Here is a 22,087-nt window from a genome sequence, read left to right as displayed (position 1 = left end):
GAAGACACTGCTTTCTGGTATTTGAAGTTGTTTGTACAAAGTTCACTGGCAATCTGATTATCATTTCTTTATAGAGACTTGTTTCTTTTTTCTAGATGCTCTTAGAACCTTTTCTTTCTTCTTGTCATTCTGAAACTTAACCATAACCTATCTGAGCATGGATCTATTTTTGTACATATTGCTGGGTAGACTTGGTGGTCCTTTCCCATCCAAAAATCCACATCCATCAGCTATGAGAAGTTATCTTTTCTTTCTTTTTAAAAAAACTGATAGTGTCTTTCATTTGCACTGTTCTCCTTCTGAAACTTTAAGTATTAATTATTAGACCTCACGAAAGACCTCAAGTGGGCTCGCACTGTATCTCCTGAGTCCATTCACTCGCTCCTAGATGACTATCTCATTTTCCTATCTCCTTGAGCTTCAACAGCTCCTCCACCATCCTTCCCAGCAGATGATCTTACTTTCTACTTCACGGAAAAAACAGAAGAGATCCTTAAAAGCTCCCACCACGTGTATACAACTGCTTATACCTATATCCTTACCCTCTGCCTTCTGTTACTTTTGTCCATGCTCCTAACAAAAGAAAATTCTACTTCTGTGCTAGACCCCACCTTTTTGCCTGCTCAAGGACATTTCACTGAAGTACTTTTCCTTTCTTTTTTTTTGCATCATCAATTTTTTGTCTCTACTGGATCTTTCCTATCAGTAAATAAAAATGCTGTTATTTCTCCCAACTCTTGAGATCGGGATGAAAGCAGATTTCTTTTGATTCTACTGCCTTTACATAAAAACTCCTCGGAATAGCTGTTCACATTCTGTCTCCAATTTCTTTCCTCCTGTTCTCTCCCCCATCCCCAACATTTTATTATGAAAGTTTTCAAACGTACAGCAAAGTTAAAAGAATTTTCCAATGAACACATATTTACCCACAACCTAAATTATGCCATTATGTGTTTTATCACATATCTATCTATGCAACCTTCCATTAATCCATTTTATTTTTTAATGTATCTCAAAGTTGCAGACATCAGTGCTTTCTCCTACATACTTCTGCATACATATTATTAACAACAGTTAAATATTACTTTGCAGTGTTTTCTTTTGCTGTAAAATTTACATAACCACCGCCACCCCCCTGGCAAGTTTCCCCATGTCCCCTTCCCTGTCCCAACCCATTCTCGCTGAACCCACTCCAAGCATGCTTCTGCTCTCACCACTCCATGGAAACTCCTCACAGAGGTCACTAGTGATGGCCTGTTGCTGAATCCAAAGGTCAATTCCCTACCCTTACTTGACTTGGCCTATCAGAAGCACATAATACAGTGATCATTTACTCTGCCTTGAAACACTTTCTTGGCTTCTATGACACAACACATCCTAGGTTTTCTTCCTATCTAACTGGCCGCTCTTGTTTGGTCTCCTTTGCTAGTGTCTTTTTTTTAAATTTATTTTTGCTGCGTTGGGTCTTCGTTGCATGCGGGCTTTCTTTCTCTAGTTGTGGTGAGTGGGGGCTACTCTTCGTTGAGGTGCACGTGCTTCTCATTGCAGTGGCTTCTCTCGTTGCGGAGCACGGGCTGTAGGCACACGGGCTTCAGTAGTTGTGGCACGCGGGCTTCACTAGTGGCACACGGGCTTAGTAGCTCCGCAGCAAGTGGGATCTTCCCAGACTAGGGATCAAACCCGTGTCCCTTGCATTGGCAGGCGGATTCTTAACCACTGTGCCACCAGGGAAATCCCTTTAGTGCCTTTCTTAGCTCATTAACTTTTAAAGGATCCCAAGGGCTCCAACCCAGAACCTATTTTCTTCTCTATCTACTCTCATTCCCCTTAATTTTCTCATATAGTCTAATGGCTTTTACATACCCTAAATCAAAACCCTTCTCTCCAGGGACTTCCCTGGTGGTCTAGTGGGTAAGACTCTGCACTCTCGATGCACGGGGCCTGGGTTTGAACCCGTGGGAAAACTAGATCCCACATGCATGCTGCAACTAAGAAGCCCACGTGCTGCAACGAAGATCCCAAGTGTGGCAACTAAGACTTGGCGCAGCCTAAATAAATAATGAATGAATAAAATAAAAATTTTTTAAAAAGCAAAAAAAACCCTTCTCTCCACTTCTACTGCTACAACTGTAGTCCAAGCTGCTATTATCTCTTGCTTGAATTATTACATAGTGGCTTCCTAACTGGTCTCACTGCTTTCACTTTGTCCCCTTCAGAATGTACTCAATTCTGCAAACCCGAATAACATCATTAAAATGTAAACCAGGACTTCCCTGGTGGTGCAGTGGTTAAGAATCTGCCTGCCAATGCAGGGGACACGGGTTCGAGCCCTGGTCTGGGAAGATCCCACATGCCACGGAGTAACTAAGCCTGTGCTCCACAACTACCGAGCCTGCGCTCTAGAGCCCGCGAGCCACAACTACTGAGCCCACATGCCGCAACTACTGAGCCTGAGCACCTAGAGCCCGTGCTCCACAACAAGAGAAGCCACCGCAATGAGAAGCCTGCACACTGCATCAAAGAGTAGCCCCAGCTCTCCGCAACTAGAGGAAGCCCGTGAGCAGCAACGAAGACCCAACACAGCCATAAATAATAAATAAAAGTTTTAAAAATAATAAACAAACAAATAAAATGTAAACCAGGGGCTTCCCTGGTGGTGCAGTGGTTGAGAATCTGCCTGCCAATGCAGGGGACACAGGTTTAATTCCTGGTCTGGGAAGATCCTACATGCCACAGAGCAATTAAGCCTGTGTGCCACAACTACTGAGCCTGTGTTCTAGAGCCCGAGGGCCACAACTACTGAGCCTGCATGCCACAACTACTGAGCCTGCGTGCTGCAACTACTGAAGCGCACACGCCTAGAGCCTGTGCTCCGCAACAAGAGAAGCCACTGCAATGAGAAGCCCGTGCGCCGCAACCAAGAGTAGCCCCCACTCGCCTCAACTAGAGAAAGTCCATGCGCAGCAATGAAGACCCAATGCAGCCAAAAATATATAAAGTAAATAAATTTATAAATAAAAAGAAAAAAATATAAACCAGATCTGTCACAGCCAGGAGTCATCTAAGCAAACACGACAACTAAGTGTAATGCGGTATCCTAGTTGGGATTCTGTAACAGAAAAAGGACATTAGGGAAAAGCTAAGGAAATCTGGATAAAGTATGGACTTTAGTTAATAATAATGTATCAGTATCGGTTCACTAATTGTAAGAAAAAAAAAATACACCGTACTAACATAAGACACTAAGAATAGGGGAAATTTTGTGTGGGGTATACTTGAACACTTTGTACAACTTTTCTGTAAATCTAAAACTGTTCTTAAAAGTAAAGCTTATGTAAAAAAAAAAAAAAAAGCTGGACTGTCAGTGTGCTTAAAATGCTTCAATGGTTTCCCATTCCTCTAACATCTGGTGCTCCTTGGTTGTGCATTCATATTTAAAATTGAGGCAAAACGAAAGCAGCCTAGGAACTCTACTGGAAGTGGGTGAGGCTTGAAAACAGAGATTCTGCTTTAGAGTGAGTGAACAGAGCTCTAGATGCAGGTATCTTTAGGAAGAGTAGCTGAACACCATTTCCAATGCCACAAGCTTTTTTGGGACAATGCGGAAGTGTTCATTGTCTGTTATTCTCAATGACGGTTCTACCTTTGTTGACAACAAATTCTCCGATCATATTGTGACCTTTGTTTACTGTTCTTTGTATTGTGTAACACACTGAACACTCACCAACACTGGAAGGGAGTGGGGAATGAGTATGTCTGTAGAGAGAGCCTATAATGCAACTTGAATTGGGACTAAAACAACCATCACCACCACCAACAGCAGCAAACCACCCACAATGTAGAAGATACTTAGTAAAATGAATTAGGTCTTTAAAACTCTAATCAAATGTTAAATATAAGCATTTTAAAAAACAATTTAGGTAAAATGCAATTTGGAATCAATTCATCTTAACAGGCCTAATGGCTACATTTTTAGTTTAAATATTTACTTACCAACAAGAGCTATTTTTCTTACTCTCTACTCATCTGTGTGGACAGTGATTCTAATAACTAACTTAAGTGAAAGGACAGAGATGATCAATTCCAGAGAGCTCACCTTTGACTAATATGGCAAAACTCATCAATCGTTTGCTCCAAGTCCACAGCATTTCCTGACTGGTGTGAGGTAGCACAGCACCGAACACGAAGCTTTCAATTACCTGGCCCTCACCTAACTCTCCAGTCTTCCTGCTATTTCCTTCCTTGAACTCCAAATTCCAACAATACTAAAGCTACTGCAAGCTGCTTCCCAACTGTCAAGATGTTTTATGATTTTCAGACTTCGTGTATGTGTTTCCTCTGGCTAAGATGGCAAGCTCAAGATTTAAGGATCACTTCCTCTCTGCAATCACGGATCTTTGTATTATTATCACAGTTCTACCATCATACTAGTCTCAATGCACTGTAATTACTTGTCTTTTCTACTAGATTGAGCTGAGGGCAGGTGCCTCAATCTATTAACCTTGGTATCCTCAAGGGCATGTCTTGCAAGAAAAACCTTTGTTGGCGAAATAGTATGTCACAAAAATATTCTAGATCTTTCTCTCTTCTCTCTTTTTTTTTAAATCAATTTATTTATTTATTTTTGGCTGCGTTGGGTCTTCCTTGCTGCGTCCAGGCTTTCTCTAGTTGTGTTGAGCGGGGGCTACTCTTCATTGCGGTGCGCAGGCTTCTCATTGCGGTGGCTTCTCTTGTTGCGGAGCACGGGCTCTAGGCATGCAGGCTTCAGTAGTTGTGGTGCACGGGCTTAGTTGCTCCTCGGCATGTGGGATCTTCCTGGACCAGGGATCGAACCTGTGTCCCCTGAACTGGCAGGCAGATTCTTAACCACTGCGCCACCAGGGAAAAAATGATAAACTATCTCCCAAATGTAAATCAGAAAATGTGATTATTACATAATGAATTTTTATGCCTGGTTTTCTTTTTATTCATAATAAGCAAATGTTTCAGTAGCTTAAATCTCAAAAGTATGGTTCCAACAGATTTCAAGCACTTAGTGTGTGTGTGTCTCTCTCTCTCTCGTTTTCTCTCTCACCCACCCACACACTTATACACACACATCTTAGAAAGACTATTCTGGACAACAGGGACCAGTTTTATGTGTTTGGAACAATTCCTGGTAATTGTCAGTCCTTCACATAAAAATCAAGGGACCAGATGGGATTTTAGGAGATTTTCCAATTCATTTTCCTATTATAAAACCTAGTAAATGAAGTCACAAATACAGGCAAGATAACTACCCTATTTTAGAAGGCTTCCACAGAACTATCCTTAAGAATTTACACAAATGTAATCTCTGCCCATGCAATTTAGGTCAAACTCAGCATTAGTTCACACAGGAAACAAAATACCACCATTAGCACGTGTGTCTGCACAATAAGGAATGATGTGACACAAAAGGAAAGTGGACTGGAGTGAAAAGAACACTGAGATCTAGTAGCATCAGTGCTGCCCCTCCCTTTAACCTTGCTCTGGTCCCTTGGCTTGTCTGGGCCTCATATAAAGCCCCTGTGAAATAAAGAGTGCTGGGCTGGAATGCTAGGTTCTTTTTTAAACTTAGAACTTAAAAAGGCACAATGTATTGTGCACCTGTTATGTGACCTTTATATGTATATTAAGGCCAACCCTTCACAGAGAGAGTATTTTTATTTTATAGATGATTGCACAGTTAATAAAAACAAACTGTAATTCAATTCAAATTCAGGTCTGCTTGTTCTTAAAAACGTGCTAATCTGCCTCCTGGAAAAGGAAAAGGGAAAAAGGAAAAAAGGAAGGAAGGGAGGGAGGAAACTACAGACTGGCAAAGATAAGTATTTTTCCTGCAGGCAGCAAAAGAACAGAAAAATAGGTCAAGACAATCCACTATGCCATGAGTAGGGATACAGAAATCCTAAGACAAATGGGCCCAAACACTTGGCTCTTTAATATTGTCATCATAAATGTTATCACTTCTTTACCAACTGCTTAATCTACCAGGACATACCGTCATACTACTTCTCATATATCTACTTGCAAAATGCCAAACATCTTGAATGAAGGTATGTTTGAGGCAGTTTGAGGAACCATCCTAAGGTATGTTGAGGCAGTTTGAGGAACCATCCTAAAAACCATGGTTTGGGGTGGGGTGGGGAGCAGGCACGCGGGACAATAAACTCTTCACCAAATTAGGGGGAAAAACCTTCCCAATTTAGTAGGTTTTAACATCTCTGAAAACAACATGATTCCATGAGCAAAATATATTACACTCATTACATGCCTGTTACTAACTGAGCAACTCCATTCATACAGACTATTAAATTAATATTGTAAATTATAATGTTGCAAATATCCTAGGATTCATGTCTTCCCACTCCTAGTATTTTTCTCAGCTTATTTTCAGATGTTTAAACCATCTCAAAGTTCCCCAATGAACTGTATAAATATATTTTTGGAGGCATTATATACATACTCTTGGTAAGTGTTAGAATCACGTTTTGCCATAATCCTAAAAATACCCATAAGCATTCCTGAAGCGCTTCAGATTAGTGACAGAGCTAGTCACCCTCAGGCCAGTTTAGAGATGAGAACAATAAAGAAGGTACACTAACATCCTGAGACACAGGGGCTCAAGGCACTGCAGGTACCAGAATGAAAAGGCCCAACATTTCTCAGCCTTTAAAAAAACGAAACGAACAAACAAAAAAACCCAACATCACCACCACCCCCACCATGAAATTTTGATTCACAGATACATGAATATCTATTTATGTACTGTATGCATAAAAAGAGTAAGGTTTTTTTCACCCTCCAACCACCAAATTTCTCCCCCTTGGGGGAGAGGAGAAATCACTCCCGCTGAGAAGGTAAGATCCAGCTCATCTCCTCCACCAAACTACTCAGAACACACAAAAGTCAGGAAGTATTAACAATCTGGGAGCCAGCGGATTTTTTTTTAATGTGTTGATCTTTATCAATAAGAGATAGAAGACTTCCCTGGTGGCACCGTGGTTGGGAGTCCGCCTACCAATGCAGGGGACAGGGGTTCAAGCCCTGGTCCAGGAAGATTCCACATGCCACGGACCAACTAAGCCCGTGCACCACAACTACCGAGCCCACATGCCACAACTACTTAAGCCCATATGCCTAGAGCCCGTGCTCCACAACAAGAGAAACCACTGCAATGAGAAGCCCATGCACCGCAACGAAGAGTAGCCCCCGCTTGCTGCAACTAGAGAAAGCCCATGTGCAGCAACGAAGACCCAGGGCAGCCAAAAATAAATAAATAAATTTATTTTTAAAATATTATATTAAAAATAATAAGAGATAGATACAGGTGCTGAACAACTGTCACTTTATTCCTGTTCTCAATATTTTAAATTGCCAGATGCAGGACAAGAAAAACAGAAACAAAAATTCTCTTTTGTAAAGGTTATTTCACCGGCCCATTAGGTGCATGGCTTTGTCTTGCCTTTAAAAATTCTAAAACTATATATGCTCCCACCCACAGTATCATGCTTTTGCATTCAAAATCCAGCCATTTTGCCTCTGCTTCTGTGTGGGCACCTAAGTACAATGATGTGTGGGCCAATCTTCAAAAGGGCATTACAGCCCCCCACCTCCAGCCAAGATCACCCAATTACTAATGTGATAAACACTGACAGCCAAATGAAGTACTACAGTTAAAAGCTAAAGGCTTTCTCACTTGGGGAGTAGAGGAAGGAAGAAAAGTAAGTCTAGAGGATAAAAAAAAAAAATTTAGAACTGTTTGTTTGAGTTGGGTATTTGAAGGAAACAGAAGCAAAAATAAAGGTGAGGAGTGGAGAGTTTGTTCTGCATGCCATACTTCATAATCCATTCCTGTCACAAAGGGTATGTGTCTGTTTTGGGGGGAAAGGGAGATTATTTTCCATCACACAGATCCCCTGGATTCTAAAATTAACAATCAAGAGACCCTTCTTCAAAGGTTTTGAACACCTAACTTATCTTCTTTATGCGCCAATCCCCACCCACTAAGAAGTGACTGTCAGGTCTTATACTCCTGACCTCTAAAATCAGCTAAGGGGGATCCTATCATTTCCACTCACAAAAGCACCTTCTGCTTTTAAGCTTTCTCTCTGGAAAACCTTTCCCACCTTGGAAAACTATGTGGATTATCTAGAGGGCAGTGATAGATATACTGTTTGATCATTATTTCAGGAACCCAAAAGTACAAATGCAAAGAATATTATACCTGCAAAATGTTTTACTGAGTCTCATTCTTACGAAATCACAACTCTGAATTTTTGTCCTAAGAGCAAATCAGCCAAAGAACACAAAGACACAGCTGACCTATGTACCAGAAAGTCAATATAATGACTGCATTCCAAAAAGTCAACCTAAGATATTCCTAGTAAAGTTTTACAATGGCCTCTTTCTGTTTCAGGGACAGCAGGAATGCCTCCATGGATGGCACTGATCACTGCTAGTTCCTCTTCAAATGTTTGACATTTCTCAAGGTTCTCTTTTTGGTATTGTTCTAAGCCTACATTTTCACTTCAGAAAAAACTCACCTCCACACAAACTTCCATTACTGCCTATATTCTACTTGGATATACGCAAATTTCTCTAGCCCAAATCAACCTCTTCAACAACCTAATCTCTTTCCTTGGATGTCTCACAAGCACCTCAAACTTAACCACAACCAGATAGAACTCAGGATGTTCCAAAAAGTATTCCATCTCCCATATTACCTTTCCCAGTTAATAGCACCCAGAGCCACCAAGTTGCTTTAGTCAGACTTCTTCCTTATCCATCCCCAAGTCTGGTTCCTTCTATCATGTAAATAAATAGATGTCATCTTCAATTAAAATGTCTATCACTTCTACACAGTGCAATATCCTAACTTCCCTTTCTTTAGCACTCTGGTATAACAATTTCTCTCTTAAAATGCAACTGATGTTACTTCCATGCTTAACATCCTTCAATTACTTCCTACCCTCAGAGAATCAAGTCCAGTACTTAGTTCAGCATACAAACTCCAGTTTCTGCCCAACTCTCCAACGACCTCTGCCATTTCCCCCATGAAGACCCCACGTCCTGTCTATAGCCAAACATCTGCTGTTCCCCCTCACCTTCTGTGTTTTCATGCCTCTGCCTCCTTTGCCTGGAATGCCCTTCCGTCCATATTTGTTCACCTAGTCTTATCTTACTCTCCAAATCTTAGCTGTAATGTCCATCCTTTGTGAAATCTATCACCACCACTCTCCTTGTACACATCTCCACTAGTGAACTGAAACTAACTGTACAACCACAAAGTAGTATCTAGTTTTATCACATACCTATATAAACACTCGATGCCTGTTTGGTGAATGAGTTTATCTCCTTTAATAAATTACTAAAATAACACAGCTTACATCTATTAAGCATTTATCATGTGCCAGAATTCATGACATATTAGGCCATTTCATCCTCACAACAACTCCATAAGGTCGGTAGGTATTATTCTGCTTTACAGATGAGGAATCTAAGGCCCATTCAAAGAGGCCAGAGAACTTGCCCAAGGAGTGATAGCTTGTTAATGGAAGAGGTAGGACTGGAACTGAGGTCTGACCAATTCTGAAGTCATGCTTGTAACCTCTGTGCATACTTCTCACTATGCGTTATTTTACACCGTCCTTAACAGGCCTCCCGAAGAGTGTTGTCTGCACTATTTCTGTCTAAAACGTCACAGAATCAATTATCTAGCTAGGTTTCTATTAGGGTTTTATACTTTCTGCAGCTGAGGGAACAGAGTTATTTCGGATTAAGAATGCTATGGACAATGAGCTCAGAATAGTACGATGACTCTAAACTGTCTCACATACAAGCATCTGGTACCCAACCTAATCTTCCCATAATATCCAGACAGAGAAATTCAGCCAACCCAAAAAGTTTTTTGAGGTCCACACAGGAAAAAGATATCTACCAACTACTTATTTACTCAGGTCAATCTTCAAACGGAATAACTCCTCCCATTTTTTGGGAAGGCAGTGCAGTCTGCAAATATGAAAATTCTTTTTATTTGGTAGTTTTGAGCCATATACCCAAACATCTAATGGCAGACCATGAAGAAAAAGTAAGATCAAACTAATCTTGTTAAGTCTCTCCTCTGCTCTTGGCCATCTTTATTTTTAGGACATTCTCTAGCAGTTCTAGTATCAAATGATTGTGATACTGAGAATATGTGAGCTTCACAAGCTGGCAGGTGTCAGATACCAATCCTACAGTAGCTCCATCTGCTGCCCACCCAGATGCTTACATTTAAACTGGGAAAAAGTCCAGGAAGGGGGCAGAAGCTAATGGCTCATCTTACACCAGATCTCCTACTTTCAGCTGTCTCAAAAAAAACAAAACCAAAAACCCTCTAAATTAGAATCATTTAAACCTTCCTGGACAGAATCTTATATCAAAGAAATTCTAACTCCTACTTTAATGAATTAAATTAAGCTGTCCTTTTACTCAGAGTAAATCAGTTATGCGTTTTTAATAGAAGCTAAACACAGTAAAACTGGAAGAGAGTAGCAGGTACAGGCTATTCTGGCAAGATATTGCCTTTGCAACTGTGCTAGGAGTGACTGGCTTCAGGTGAAATGAACACCTGGTACCATCTATACCACAGTGAAAAGCTGAAATCAAAGTGAAACAAGACAGTGGGGGATAGAAAATGATGAGCAAAAGAAAAAAAAAAGCACCATCAGTACATTTAGAGTTTTTAAAAGGTAAAACAAGAACGTAAGAGGGAACAATTAATAACCAGTGGGTACCCAGGGGTTGCCCAAGAGCATGAACAGAACCACCCAAGGAATGGATCTCACTCAACATGCCAAAACCAAAACCAATCGTCCTCCCAAGTCTCCCTACTATCCAACTCATCAGGTCTGTCTATGAAACTACCATTTTCACAATTATTTCTCCTTTTCTTTCATATCCAAGTCTAATCAAGTATTAAATTTTACTCTTCTTTAAAATACCTCTAAATATAATAAGGATGTTCACCTAAGCATTTTTTAAAATAGTGGCGGGGGGGACTTCCCTGGTGGCACAGTGGTTGAGAATCTGCCTGCCAATGCAGGGGACACGGGTTCAAGCCGTGGTCCGGGAAGATCTCACATGCCGCAGAGCAACTAAGCCCGTGCGCCATAACTACTGAGCCTACGCTCTAGAGCCCGCGAGCCACGACTACTGAGCCCACTGGCCACAACTACTGAAGCCCGCACGCCTAGAGCCCATGCTCCATAAGAGAAGCCACTGCAATGAGAAGCCCGCGCACCGCAACGAAGAGTAGCCCCTGCTTGCCGCAACTAGAGAAAGCCTGCGTGCGGCAACAAACACCCAACGTGGCCAAAATAAATAAATAAATAAAGAACTTTTTAAAAATAAGAAAATAAAATAGTGGGGCGATGGGGGAGGAAACACTCTAAAATGTCCAACAGCAGTAGTGAAATGGTTAAATTACGGTACATACGATGAGATACTCTGCAGCTGTTACAACTGTTACTTTTTTAAAAAACAAATTTATTTATTTATTTATTTTTGGCTGCTTTGGGTCTTTTGTTGCTGCGCCCAGGCTTTCTCTAGTTATAGCGAGTGGGGGCTACTCTTCGGTGCGACGCATGGGCTTCTCACTGCGGTGACTTCTCCTGTTGCAGAGCAAGAGAATGGGCTCTAGGCACACGGGCTCAGTAGTTGTGGCTCACAGACTGTTGCTCCGCGGCATATGGGATCTTTTCAGACCAGGGCTCAAACCCGTGTCTGCTGCATTGGCAGGTGGATTCTTAACCACTGTGCCACCAGGGAAGTCCCACAAATGTTATTTACTAAGAGTTTATAATAGGACGGGTCGGGTAGACAATGGGTGGTCTCCTCAACCTCTATTCTGCCTCTATGAAGCAGCCATGAAGCTTGGGTGGGACTGACCCCCCAACCAAATCTCCCAGGGCAAGTCTATCTCCCCTAACCCACAATGATCAGCTCAGTCCTTGGTTACCTATACCAATCAACCCAAATCTCAAAACACCTGCTGGAGGTGGGAAGGGCAAACTTCTCCCTCCCTCTGATGTTAATGACATGTCTTCTAGTCAAGGTCCCTGGCGATAGACATACTGGTCACAAGGGGAACCAGCCTCAGAACAAAGCTAACGTGGAACAGGGTATAGCTACAAAAACTCATGGAAATACAGAGCTGAACCCTGATCAAACTATATCTGATCTCTATTCTACTTTTGAACTTTTTGATTATATAAACCAATACATACTTTTTATTGTTTAGACTAGTATGAGTAATGTATCCTGTTATTTGCAAACAAGAGTGGCTTAACACAATGGGAAAATATTTATCTTTTAAAAAGGCAATTTCATATACAGTATGATCTTTAATTTTAAAAACGTCCAGAAAAAAATGATTATTAGGAAAGATAATAAACTGATTATTTCTGGGCAATGGATTGGGCTAGACTTGGGTACTGACCATTAACTATCATATATATATTAATTATTAAAAAAGAGACTGTCAGATTGATCACTGTCTTTGAAACTCATTCCATTGACATGCCAACTCTCTGTGAATCCTGACACCTGAAATGCCACTCTCCTTTTTCCAAATCTCCTGTCCAAATCTTAGCCATTTAGGATCAGTGCTTCTCTTCTTTCCTACCTATAATCCCAACAACTTCTTCTCTGAATGCTTGATGCCTTCAACAGTTAGCAACCATTACAATAACCACCTCATTTACTGAAAACCTACTATAATGCTACAATCCTGGGCACTTTATGTTATTACATTTAAACATAACTGCTTCTGTATTAGTCATTTCTACTCAACCAAATACGAAATTACTGGAGGGCAGGAACTGTTTTACATTTATGTTGAATTGTCTCAACGCCTAGCATATTCTATTATAAAATAAAGCAGAGGTTCTAAATACAGATTATTTATATACATTTGGAAGAGGGGAAATAGCTTTTAATAGAGTCCCAAGGCGTATGGCCCCCAAACAGGTTAAGAACTATTGCACTAGAGATTCAACCAATAGTTCTTAAATCATAACTAAACAGACCACCAATAAGCCAAAGATTCCCAGGTAAAACAGCTCCTGATACATGTCAGTCGGCACAAGTGGAGAAACTTATTTCTAGTCACATTTTGAGTGTATAACAAGGTTTTGGGAATCGCACATGGATAGTACTCTGAAGAAATGGAGGCAAACACAGAACTTTCCCTTGACAACGGACAGCACTGTTCAAGGTCCCTCTCTGCCGGACCTGGGGAGGAGTGCCTGTGTTTATATGAATGAGCTGTTGAACCTGTGATCTTTTTACCCCGGCAGGGCGCTTTTCCTAAGCCTGCCATAATAAGCACAGCAGCATAATGGGGCTAACAATGAGCATAAAATTAACCAAGGTTTCAGTACTTCAGGGTCTTATAACTGAGAATTCTCACTTGAATTTTTCTAAATGAATAGGGCCACACTATTCTTACTATTAGCCACAAATAAAAAGTTGTACTGTAACCAATTTAGAAAATCTACAGCAATGGAATGCAGCATTTGCCACAAAGGGTCATACTCCCATCTATTACTCTGTTTCAAGACAGCTAGTGAAACAGGAATTGCCCGGAGCAGTCGGTCTCGGGGGTGACTCCTATTCCTCAACATAAAGGCTGCTTCTTGCTTGCTCACTCTATTCTGCAGTGGGGAGGGCCTACACTGTCCACAAGATTTTTAGTCCAACCTCTTCCTATGGTTTAGCATTCAATCCTTTATCTTCCCCAATTAGGTAATTCCTCAAGTTCCCATCCTGTTGATGATACCAATACTCTCCCCAGTCTCAAAGCTGCAGAATCCTCTGGCTCGACTGCATCTCCTGCCCAGTCCTGTGATTTCTTCCCTTATAACACCCTCTAGATTTGGACTTCCCACTAACTTATTTCAGCAGCTTGCCTGAAACAAAACTGCATTCTGAGAATTCCCTGGCAGTCCAGTGGTTAGGATTCTGTGCTCTCACTGCCTAGGGCCTGGGTTCGATCCCTGGTCGGGGAACTAAGATCCCACAAGCCTCGAGGTGCGGCCCCCCAAAAAAACAAAAACACCCCACTGCTTTCTATTTGATAATAACTAACTGTATATTTGCCATTTTAACTGCTTACATGTTTCAATTAATTTAATCCTCACAACAATCTGATGAGGTAAGTACTATTATTATCCCCATTTTCCCAATGAGGAAATTTTGGCACAAAGAAGTTTAAAAACTTGCACATCATGACAACCATGGCAAACAGCAAAGCTGAAGTCTGAATCCGAATGGTCTGGCTCCCGCCTGGGCTCTTCATCCCTACGCTCCATCTTGCTTCTAATCTTTCTCCTCTTTAATCCTGTACTACTCAAAACAGTCTTTCTAAAACACCATTTGGGTAAACTCACTGTTCCAGGACCTGTTAGAAAACGCTGCTGTTTCATCAACATAAATGCCTGCCTTCTGATCAGTCCACCGTTCAAAATGTGAACGAGATCAGATTTTGCTCAAAAGTCTACTCTCCCACCGATTAGCTGTGCAATTTTACACAAGTTACTCAACCCGTCTGTCAACATACTGGAAAAAGTTCTTTCACTGAACTGTTGAGAGGATTAAAGAGCAAAGTACCTGGTACAGAGCCTGCCTGGCTCCCAAGTCTGTCTGAGCTCAATAAGAGCTAATTTTCTGGGCCCATATGAAAACTTTACCTTCAGTAAGGTACCTCTATGTTCAAGTCCATCTCTGTTCTCATGTTCCTCCCACCTAGAAGGCTCTGATTACTCGGATGGAAGCTACCATTTTCTAGTACCTTGAGTCCAAAATTATTTAGTTATAGTACACAATCACTACATCTGATTCTATCTTGCTATAAATCCTCTAAATCATCGTTTAATCAGAAGACATACTTCCTATAACTGTCTTCTTTACAAACTGTTTCACAAATATGTATACAGAGCCTCACCAGCTCAACTCTAAGTCCCCGCTAGACTGAGACTGTCTACTTGGCACACACTCAAAAGCTTCCAGACCAACCTAAATGTAGTATATAAAAAGAGAGAAATGTAATATGTCAGGGAGGAAATGTGTCATAGTTTAAATCAGTCAGACATTGAATTAAAAGCCTTCTCTGCCTAAAGAGCAAAGCAGAAGAAGCCATATTGCTGTAAAGGAAAGTCCTTAAAATAAACCATATCTGGATAACACTGGTTCTCTGCTTTTTCAGGAACTCCATTTTGTCAGTTTCCCCAGAGGTGTAGCAGGAACTCACAAGAGACTTGCCAGTTAGCCACAATACCTATATATTAATTTATAATGAAATACAGAACTACCACATGAATCCAGATATTCAGCTCACCCAGTCAGAGCACCATCTCCCTGAACTGTGTTAGAGATTTTTTTAAACGTACCTTGGACATGGTAACAGATTATCTTACTTTAAAGAATTGATGAAATTTAGGAGACAGTCTAATCAACAGTGGAAAGCATGCTAGAATTTAAGTCAGGCTACCTGTACTTCATTTCTGGGTCTCTAGTTACTGGCTGTGTGACCTTGCACAGATTACTTAACTTTTTTTAGTCAAGTTTTCTCAGCTGTAGAAATGGAGGATACTAATATATTCTTTGTAGGGTTATTTAGAGGATTGGATGAGATATTATAAAGGGAGTGCTGGCACAGTTCTTGGTGTGGGTTAAGTATGCAATAAATATTAGTTGAACCTGAAAAAAAAAAGCAATATAATATGTTATGATTTTCTACATTTTGTGTCAATGTGCCACTAGATATTCCTCAGAGTTCAAAATGGGATATATCAAAACTATCTTATTTAAATGATTTTAAGCTGGAACAAGGAGTAGCAGCTTAAAGTTCTAGCAAAACTGAAGGTTTCTTTACACTATAAGGCCACAACGAAAAGATATAAAACTTTAAGAAGGCATAAACAACCATATGTTGCTTTACTCAGCTGAAAGATGCTGATCTACCCTGGTATTGAGAAAAATGCCAGTTTATTCCTTTGCTTCTTCTGCGCTCATCCAGAGAGTCACAATGTAAGACTCTTGAGACAAGGACTGTGGGCTGGTATGGGCTGGGATGGTCAAAGGCTCACTTTCTCACTCTAGCCAACCAGCCTATTTAAGATGGCACCACTCAAGACAGCGATGGTGTTTAGGAATTACTGACCCTGGAACTTCTGTGGTGGCGCAGTGGTTAAGAATCTGCCTGCCAATGCAGGGGACGCAGGTTTGATCCCTGGTCCAGGAAGATCCCACGTGCCACGGAGCAACTAAGCCCACGAGCCACAACTACTGAGCCTGCGCTCTAGTCTGTGAGCCACAATTACTGAAGCCTGCGCGCCTAGAGCCTGTGCTCCGCAACAAGAGAAGCCACTGCAACGAGAAGCCCGCGCACCGCAACAAAGAGTAGCCCCCGCTCGCCACAACTAGAGAAAGCCTGCGTGCAGCAATGAAGACCCAACGCAGCCCCCCCCCCGAAAAAAAGAACTTACTGACCCTCTAGTATACTTACCACAATTAGAAAAACAACTCAAAACATATGTACTCCTTTCCTTTAAGGATAGCAGTATTTACTCAAAACATGAACCATCATATTACCAACGAAAAGGCACAAACACTTAAAATTAATGAATGCTTAAAGCTGAGGCTTAGATTGACTTACAGAGTCAAAGTTAAAGCCAGGTCCTACTAGAGCTGCAAATTCATTATTTTCTGAATATCTTAACAACATTCAAGCTCCAGGTTTATCACCAGGATGCATACATTCCAAGAGCTGGTTTCTATGAGCAAATTTAAAAGGAGATAGTGGTGCCTTGTTGACTGAAGCCAACTACTCAGGACCTAGAAGAACTGAAATGTCAGTCTATGAACAAATTTTCATCAGCCTGTCAGATCCGCCTGCATTCATTTCTTCTGAAGACTTTCCAGACTCTGACTAAGAGCATTTGCACCACTTGCTGGTTCTGACTTCAGGATCTTGTTCAGGTTGGACGCCTTCCAGGTTTGCTTCAGCTATGTTTGGCACCACAAAGCACATGGCTAGTCCTAGCTGTGTCGCTAACAGGAGGTCAGAAAGCGTCCCTGGAAATACAGGGACACCAGTAAGAGTTCGCACAGTTGCTTGTAAGCAAAGTGTTCTGGCAAAGCTTGAAAAACAAGAAGAAATTCTTCCCCCAACCAACCTCATTGTTAGCAGTGAAGTAAACTCAGGAGAACATCCGATAAGATTCTTCTTCCCGAGATCCAGCCCCTGAGAGTGTTCTTCCTCTCTAAGGCTGGGAGTTGTGTAAACTATGTAAATTAGAACAAATCAACAGGCTTATTTCAAACTATTCCTGTAAATTTTTTTCTCATTTTTCTTATACACTTAAAGAATAAAGAACAAATTCAGGAGAGAAAGCCAAAATGTTTAGAATCTCCTTCTACAGCAATATTTCTTACATGTGTATGAACCATCTGCTGAAATAAAATGCCACGACTATAGATGAAATAAGTGTCCAAAAACAAAAATTCGTGGAAACCGGGAATGTTTTTTGGACAGTAACAAAAATAAAGCTGATTGAATATTCTTTAGATCACATGCAGAGTAAAGTGTAATTATACCTTACAGAGATTTAAAGGAAAAGTAGCTAAGAAGCCTAAGGTGGTGAAAAAATAAGAGAATAAAAAATTACAGCAGAAATTCCAGAGTTTCTATCTCTGGTTTATGTCACCTAAATAAATGCAAAAACAGCTGAGGCAACATAAGAACCAAGTCTGACCTCTGACAGGGCAATACCGGGTAACAAAGACGATACCAACTTGGACTCAATTCATACTGAGTGGAATGAACCTGGTGTGGGTTTCAACGTTTCTTCTGTTCCAACAAACTAAATGACCATGTTGCTGGGCACTGTGCAAGATGCTGACATACAGGAATCTGAGGCCTGGGAAAACAAATATGCCAACGGCCAGAGGTACACAACTAAGGGGCAGTGCTGGGGCACCGGAGGGAGAGAAGCGTGTTGAGAAAGACTTCTGGAGCTCGGGTGGGCTTGCTCTAAGTCACAAAGAATGGAAGGTGGCCAAGGTTACACTAGACAAAAGGAACGCCAAGTCTGAAGACCACAAGGTGTGAAATAGCTCAGTGTTCAGAGAAATGATGGAACTAATTGAAAATTGACCTAGTATTGTTTAAATATAGTCAAAGATTAATCAACCCATTATTTGACATTACTGGCAAATATGTTCACTAATGAAACACTGTAGAGCTTTTGGGGTGAGGATATTTAATTGTGCAAAATTTTGGTGCAGTTTAAACCAAAGAAACAAAATGACTCTACAACAAGAGTAAGACTTTGCCTAAGATATTTATGTAAAACACAGTTCTGAAAACACAATAATTATGGTTTTGCTGAATTCAAAGAAATGCTGCCTCCGCTCTCTCGATGTGCCTCAGATGCTGCAGTCTGCACATTCAGCTCAAGACCACATTACACATCCAATGACACAAGGAACCCAAATTAGAAGAGCCAGCACTGGACTCAACAACACGTTACATGTCACCCCAGTGGAGCCATTCTATGAGCACTCCTCTGGTTTCACTAGATGACAACAGGTTCCCAGTATCTGCCTCTGTCTGCACGGGCTGGGGGAGAAAAGGTGCAGGGCTGTGGAGAAAAGGGTTTGGGAAGTCAAAGGTTCCCAAGGGAGGGAGTAGTGCAGACAGGGAAGAACTCACGAGAAAGAGAAAATCTTACCCCAGTTCTACTGCTAGTCCACAGCAGCATCCTACTTTCCCACCCCCGTCCCAGTACTACCCAAGGGCCTCACCTCCAAAGACCAGAGTAACCACTAATGGTTTGCAACAAGAGGGAGGATATGATTCCTAGCATTTCCAAGTGAAACCCAAAATACTTTGAACACAAAAACACTGTTATTTGGGTGGTGACGTTCTACAGCAGCACTGTCCAAGAAAACTTTCTACAATGACGTAAATATCCTGTATCTGCACTGTCCAATACAGCAGCCACTAGCCACGTGTAGCTATTAAGATCTTGAAACATGGCCAACGCAAGTGAAGAACTGAATGTTTTAGCTAATTTAAATTTAAATAAGTCATATAAGGCCAGTGGCTATAGTACAGAAGAGTGTGGTAAATATTCAGCATATGGAAGCCAAATACTTATGTGGTCCAACCTTAAAATGTCAATAAGCGTTACATGAGAAATAACATCTTCCACAGAAACACCAATTTATAAGCTTTTAGAAAATAATTCTTCATTAAGTAGGGACTATCAAAGAATCAAAAGAATATTAAACTTTAAGCATGTGTGTGTGTGTGTGTGTGTGTGTGTGTGTGTGTGTGTGTATATATATATATATATATATTTTTTTTTTTTTACATCTATGTTCAGCCAACACAGCCAAGATGAGCTTAGGAAGACACAGCTAAACAATGCGGCATCCTGGATGGGATCATGGAACAGAAAAAAGGACATTAGGAAAAATGAATGAAATCTGAATAATATAAGGACCTTAGTTAATAATAATGTATCAATAATGGCTCATTAATTGTAACAAATGTACTATACTAATATAAAATGTTAATAATGAGAAATTGGGTGTGAGATATATGGGATCTTTTTGTGCTACCTTTGCAATTTTTTTTTGGTAAATCTAAAAATGTTCTAAAATTTAAAAATCTATGTTAAGAAAAACTATGTTCACAAAGGGAACTCTGCTCAATATTATGTAACAACCTAAATAGGAAAAGAATTTGAAAAATGATAGATACAGATATATGTATAACTGGACCACTTTGCTGTGCACCTGAAACTAACACAACATTGTTAGTCAACTATACTCCAATATAAAAAAGTTTAAAAAATATATATGTTCAGTAAAGATGCTGTAGCAGTTTTACTTTTATCTTAATGAGAAGATCCTGTTGAGGGACCCTGGCTGAGAGCACAAGTAGCACTGACATCTTATTCTATCCTCCCTGTAAACAGAATGCTGAATTTGGGGGCTTCCATACTTACATTTGATAAACGACTGAGTAAATGTTTTCAGGTCTACGAGGAGGCATCTTGAACTTCTTTATTTACTTGAGCAATTTTCTTTCAAAAGCTTCATGAAAATGTATTCCATTTTCCACTTCTTTGACCACAGACTTTTTAAACTTTAGAAACTAACATCTAGATAGCAGATTTCAGGTGTCTATTACTCTGGACTACACACAAACTTGTTAAATATAATTCATATTCATATGGTGTTGGAGAAAATAAAATGTTTAATCCTTTCCATTTCTGATGTTACCATAATACTAGTGTAAAGTTCATGCTATTTTCAATACCTGGAAAGTTCTAGTTTAAAGTAACCCCACTTACAAACACTATTCAGTATGTTCTACATGCAAATGTGTAATAGAAACCTATTTCCATAAAAATATTTTCTTAAAAAGTGGGGTGGTAGCGTCATGGGCATAAAATTTGAGATTGATGGCACTCATCTAAAGTTTTTCACAAAACGTGAAGGAAGTGTCATAATTACTTTGATGCTATCTGCGTCTGCCACGTTGGTATCAATATGGCTCATATCTACTTTTTAACTGCCAAATACAATGAAAGGCAATTAACCTTCCAAGTTTAAGTGTTCTAGGACAACTCCAACAACTCTTGAGAGTTTGACAGTAAGCTTCGCTAATGTTAGAAACAGAAGGCCTCAGTAAGTCAGGCATATCTGGATGGACAAAGCAGTCATGAGTGTTTCTAAGTTAGCTCAGAAAACTTTTCAATACTCATGTCTTACCAAGTCTGTTTTCATTCAGAACACCCAGTGCATACCTCTAGCATAGCTCTTAAAACAGTGTATTACTAAATATTATCTATACCTCCAACCCTTTGCACTAAGCATAATACCCTTAACCTAGGAGATACTCAATTTGTTGCTATGATTCACCAAGATACTAGGTAAGTATTCTTAAGAATTCATCAAAATTCTACAACTATCATGACATACTCTAGGAAAAAATAATTAACTGACTAGATCTAACAGATATCTAGAGAACACTCCAACCAACAAAAGCAGAATACACATTCATCTCAAGCACACAGCAGAACATTCTCCAGGATAGACCAAATGCCAGGCCATAAAACAAGCCTCAAAAATTTAAAAGGACTGAAATCAGAGTATGTTCTATAAGCACAATGGAATTAAAATAGAAATCAACAACAGAAGAAATTCTGGGAAATTCACAAATATGTGGAAATTAAACAACACACTCCTAAATAACCAATGGGTCAAAGAAAAAAACAACAAATTAGAAAATATTTTGAAATTAATGAAAACAAAAACAACTGCATACCCAGATTTATGGGAAGCAACTAAAGCAGCATTTAGAGGGAAATTTAAGGCTACAGCCTAGGTATTTATAAACATTTATATATATATATTTTTTTCAGTTCCTATCACTTTATCTTTAACATCTTTATTGGAGTATAATTGCTTTACAACAGTGTGTTAGTTTCTGCTGTATAACACTGAATCAGCTATACATATACATATATCCCCATATCTCCTCCCTCTTGCGTCTCTCTCCCACCCTCCCTATCCCACCCCTCTAGGTGGTCACAAAGCACCGAGCTGATCTCCCTGTGCTATGCGGCTGCTTCCCACTAGCTATCTATTTTACATTCGGTAGTATGTATAAGTCCATGCCACTCTCTCACTTCATCCCAGCTTACCCTTCCCCCTCCCGTGTCCTCAAGTCCATTCTCTACTTCTGTGTCTCTATTCCTGTGCTGCCTCTAGGTTCTTCAGAAACAATTTTTTTTTTACATTCCATATATATATGGAGATATGTGTTAGCATATGGTATTTGTTTTTCTCTTTCTGACTTACTTAACTCTGTATGACAGTATCTAGGTCCATCCACCTCACTACAAATAACTCAATTTTGTTTTTTTTCTGGCTGAGTAATATTCCATTATATATATGTACCACATCTTCTTTATCCATTCATCTGTCGATGGACACTTAGGTTGCT

The 22,087-nt window shown here is 40.3% G+C and overlaps 1 protein-coding gene across 2 annotated transcripts in view; it reads right to left on the bottom strand.

Annotated features, from left to right (window-relative positions):
• GRB2 (growth factor receptor bound protein 2) overlaps positions 1-22,087 on the bottom strand; it is a 68,997-nt gene that overhangs the window by 28,163 nt on the left and 18,747 nt on the right. The gene's annotated exons all lie outside the window — the stretch shown is intronic.

Source organism: Tursiops truncatus, chromosome 20 (assembly GCF_011762595.2).
Source record: "Tursiops truncatus isolate mTurTru1 chromosome 20, mTurTru1.mat.Y, whole genome shotgun sequence".
Lineage (NCBI taxonomy): Eukaryota > Metazoa > Chordata > Mammalia > Artiodactyla > Delphinidae > Tursiops > Tursiops truncatus.
The sequence above is the reverse complement of the archived record's forward strand: the minus strand, read 5'-3'. Positions and strand labels throughout refer to the sequence as shown.